Source organism: Lactuca virosa, chromosome 6 (genome assembly GCF_052849685.1).
Source record: "Lactuca virosa cultivar CGN04683 chromosome 6, Lactuca_virosa_CGN04683_v6, whole genome shotgun sequence".
Lineage (NCBI taxonomy): Eukaryota > Viridiplantae > Streptophyta > Magnoliopsida > Asterales > Asteraceae > Lactuca > Lactuca virosa.
In genome coordinates, this window is record NC_136431.1 from 267,268,037 (window position 1) to 267,272,892 (window position 4,856).

Below are 4,856 nucleotides of genomic sequence, written 5' to 3' on the forward strand. Positions count from 1 at the left end.
CAAAATTATGAAAGGCAATTATGAATTTTTAAAGAACGATAATACTGAGAATGAAACCCTTTGTGTGTTCTGAATAGTATGTATTAGGATTATTGAAAAACACCTTAATTGATTAGATGTATATTGACATATATATATTTAGAGTAAATTACAAATCTAACAATTTTCCATGATTACTTTTCACTTAATAGCCAAACATTAGCCTTTAGCCAAAAATAACCATCAAAACAGTAGATTATTAACGAAACTACAGTTTTAGCATGAAACCCACAGTTTGATGAAATCTGATTTTAAATGAAATATGATTTGGGGGCATTAAGCTACTGTTATAAAGTTGATGAAAATTTATGTTTAGGTTATTTTCCATAGTTTGAAACTGGAGAAACTCTTTCAAAGGCGGCTCTCAACAATAACCATGTGAACAACAACCATGTGTTTTTCTCGTTTTCTTCCATTTTTTTTTTGTTTTTTGTTGTTTAGTATGAAATCTATTAGCATTGGTTATATTTTTTTTTTGCAAAAAATGGAAACCGTAAGTGTCGTTAGCCACCTATGGTGTACAAGCTGTTAATGCACAAATTGTGCATTATCAGGTTGTACACTGTAGGTGGCTAACAACATCTATGATTTCCATTAATTTTTTTCCGTTTAAAAAAAAAACTTGTAAAGTGATATAGATGTTTGTAAATGTAGGTTTTTTGGGTTGATTTCATAGTTTGATCGGAAAAATAATTGAAAGCCAAGAACAAAACAATAGTTATTCATAGGAAACATTGGTTTTTAGAAGGAAACAAAACAATAGACTTTTTTGCTCGTCTACGGTTTTCTTGACTATTTTTGACTAATTGCAAAATTTTGGTTATTAAGTGGGGAGTAATTAGGAAAAATAACTAGGTTTGACGTTATCTCATATATTTATTTGGCATACTTAAAGGGCCGGCCCAAAGGCTGGGCGAGCTGGGCCACATCCCAGGGCATCACAATAACAGAGGCATCAATTTTGGTCCACTTATTATAGGTGTAATATTATTTTTAGCCCAAATTTTGATCCACAAGTAAGTCCGTCCGTAGTATAGCATCGCCTAATCGGCAAAAGAAAATCTAGTACAACACCAATTTCAAAAATGGAAGAGGAGGAGGCGGTATTGCTCGAAGCCAATTCAGGAAACGAGGAGACGTGACTGCTTTACGCAATCACACAACCGTCGTTCACATCGTCTTTATTAGGTTCATAGCCTCCTTCCCTCATACGCTGACCTTTCTCTGCTCTAGACATTTGATCTCCGACGCCGGCTGTAGTTGTCTCCTTCTCCAATCACCCGGTAAGTCCTAATTTCTTTTTTTGGTTTGGTAAGCACATGCTTTTTTATTTTCTGGAATGATGGTGAACATGAATTTCTTGTTAGATTTTGAATCTATAGGTTAATTTTTGTCTCACTCTTTAATCAAATTCCTGATTTCTGGTTTGGTTTTAATCCCAATTTCTTTTTCTGTGAATCAGTACAGTTCTATGTTCAATCAATTTTTTTTTTTAAATCGATGTAGCACAACTTACAACTTGTTTTATCTGGTTTTATCATGTGTATTTTTCTGGAATTGGTACACATCCTGGATCTAAAACAAGAGGTTTTGTTTATCTGATTTTATCATATACATTTTTGAAATGAGGATGAAAAGGGGTTTCACTTTGCATTTTGTTCATAGGGTAGACATCAATAAGATACAGAACTGCAACGTGACATTTATTCAATGGGTTAATTCTTTATGGGCATAATTATTAATTTCTTGGGTTTGGGTTTTACTTGGCGTACGTTTTTCTTTGGTTATCTCCCACATCTGTATGAGCGTTGTCTTATGTTTGAAACAACACAGGTTAACCGGATTGGTTGTAATATCATGGTGACAGCTGAAGGCAATTTCATTATTTGCTCTAATTTTGAAAAGAATGTTGTCATGAATGGAATGACACTTTGATGATCGAAATGGAAGATCACTTTTTGAAGGGAAATCAGGAAAATGGCACATAATAATATTTTTATTATCAAGATTCAAGAGACGGTAATGCTATGTTCTTCTGTCACTACATTAGGACAAATGTAGATATTTTTACAAAAAAAAAGTTCATTTTATCCACTATGTTGGAAAGGAGTGCCTGGATAACAAGATTGGTGTTGCTTACATCTTGTGGTTCTACATCATATAGTGTTGATTTGATTGCCAAAATGCCTGTTTGACCCTTTTGCCCCTGTTGTTAGAATCTTTGTATGGCTGGTTAGTTTTTCTTTTGGCCGGTGTTATTTGTTTTTTTGCCTCTATTTTTGTTGCTTTAGATAGTTTGTACGGGGATCTCCAGCTTTTTGTTGGTTTTCTAGGTTGTATATTTGCCTTTTATGGTTCAAAAATTATAATTGTATTAAAATCATAATATAGCTTGTAGTAGTCAATGTCTTCAATAGGATTAGAATGCTACTTAGATATTTTGTTTTAGTTTTAACTGTAAAAGATATGTATTTTAAATAAATATCTAGATGTTTTACTGATGCTATTAATACCATTACATGGTATAAATATGTATGTTGCATTCATAATATACAAATATGATTTTATTATGGTTGTATGGACATAAGTTACAATTATAGGGCATCAATAAACATTTTCGCCCTGGGCATCAAATACCATTGGACCGGCCCTGCATACTTAGAATTATTCAAACGAACTGAAGAAAAAGAAAAAAAAATCCTTCTCATAATTAAGATTATTGATTGAAGAGGACAAAATAACATAGTCGTTGAAGGACCGACATATATGATCACGTAGAAAAAGACCATTTATATGTGTTTGATGTTATACGATATCAAGTCGCGATAGTTGGTAGTGATGAATTTTTTTTTAAATGTATTTTGTATTTAATTTAGTTTTTAGAACGTCGGCATTTGATGTTTAGATTTAGATGAATATGTAGCATTTTTTTATATAAAAAAATGCAAAATTTCGAACGGATTAAAATTCCTTTGTAAACTTTTGTTTGGTTTGCGAAGAATTGAGAATATATACGTTATAAATGACATAAATGTTCTTTTAGTTTTCCTATAAAAGTTTTCTTTTTTATACAATTGTTATCAAACATTGAACAAGATGAGTTCTATGAAAAGAATTTACGTAAGAACACAAAAATACACATGGTGTTATGCAGGATGATATGTATAAATCTAACTATATTTCTAAACTCAAAAAGTACAATGGTTTGATGAAAAGATCATGTATGAAGCTATATGTAATGACTATAGGGGTAAACACAATAGAAAATTCACTCCTCTACGGCTAACTTATCAACAAAAAGACAAAATTTAAAATAATCAAGCATTCAACAAGATGATTCCTAGGAATATCAAGTAAATGGGACCATCAAAACACTCCAAAACTCTAGATCTAAGATAAAAAAAACTCCTAAAGGTTGAAACGTTATTACTTATAAATGTTGAGAAGACGAGTAGAAGACTGAAACTTCCCTGGGTCTAACTTCTTGCACCAAAACTATTGCTTATACTTCAAGTTTCTCACAAATGACACCAAAACTCAAAGAACAAAAGATGGGGTTTAGGGTTTGCTTACTCTAGGTTTTCTGGAGTGATGGAGGCTGATAAGGGAGAAAATCCTAGAAGTTTGAGCCTTTAAATATGGTTCAAAATCTGAGGCCTAGGGCTTTGGGCTGTAGAGGTGATTCGTCGCGACCCACTTAAGCTCGCGTCACGACTAATCCAACTGACATGCATCGCGAATTCAACTTCATCCTAAAACCCACTTTCTTGTTTACCTTAAATAATTAATAAATAAACATACCCGAACTAGTCATTACAACTCTCCCCCACTTAACTAGATTTCGTTCCCAAAATCCGCTTCTGCAACCAACTCTATATAGTGCATGTGTATCTCTTCCTCAGGTTCCCAATTCCACTCGGAATCCCGCATGTGTTGCCACGACCCATTCACTAACCCGATCACCTTATTGCGCAAGGTCTTCAACTTTTTTTTCTAATATCACGAGTGGCATTTCCATATATTTCAATCACTCATCTACCTGGATATCCTGTAATGGTACCACGGTTGTCTCGTCTGCCAGATACTTCCTCAACCAGGAAACATGAAAAGTGTTGTGAATTTGATCGAGCTCCTCCAACAACTCTAGACGATAAACCACTTTACCCACATGCACAATGACCCAATAGGGTCTAATGAACATTGGGCCCAACTTACCCCGCTTTCTAAACTGGATAACACATTTCCAACATGACACCTTTATAATACCATAATCCATGACCTGAAACTCCAAGTCAGACCATCGCCTATCTGCATAAGTCTTCCGTCGGCTCTTCGTAGTCTGTAGTCTCTCAAAGACTCTCTAATTAAGTATGGTGGTCTTGAGCATAATTTTGGTGCTTCCTATAACTCGATGACCCATCTATCCCCAACATATTAGGGTCATACACTCCCTCCCATACAACATCTTGAACAAAGGTGTACCAATACTTGAGTAGTAGTTGTTGTTGTAGGAGAACTCCACCAACGGAAGATAAGTATCCCAAATCCCACTAAAATCAATAGCACAAGCCCACATCATATCCTCTAATTTTTTTATCGTCCTCTCACTCTCATCGTCCATTTGAGGATGATATGTTGTGCTGAAACGTAACTGAGTAATCAAGTCCTCATGAAACCTCTTCCAAAACCGAGAAGTATATCAGACGTCTAAATCTAAAATAACCGAAACTAGTACTCCATGTCTACCAATCACCTCCATGACATAAATGTTAGATAGTTTCTCAGATGAGGAACTCTGCTGAATCCTTATAAAGTGA

The 4,856-nt window shown here is 34.4% G+C and overlaps 1 long non-coding RNA gene across 1 annotated transcript; it reads left to right on the forward strand.

The window, feature by feature from the left end:
* Positions 1-1,071: 1,071 nt before the first annotated feature.
* LOC145120940 (uncharacterized) lies at positions 1,072-2,540 on the forward strand. Its single transcript, XR_013714433.1, has 2 exons — positions 1,072-1,322; positions 1,873-2,540. It is a non-coding gene; the product is annotated as an uncharacterized LOC145120940 (long non-coding RNA).
* The last annotated feature ends 2,316 nt before the right edge of the window (positions 2,541-4,856 follow it).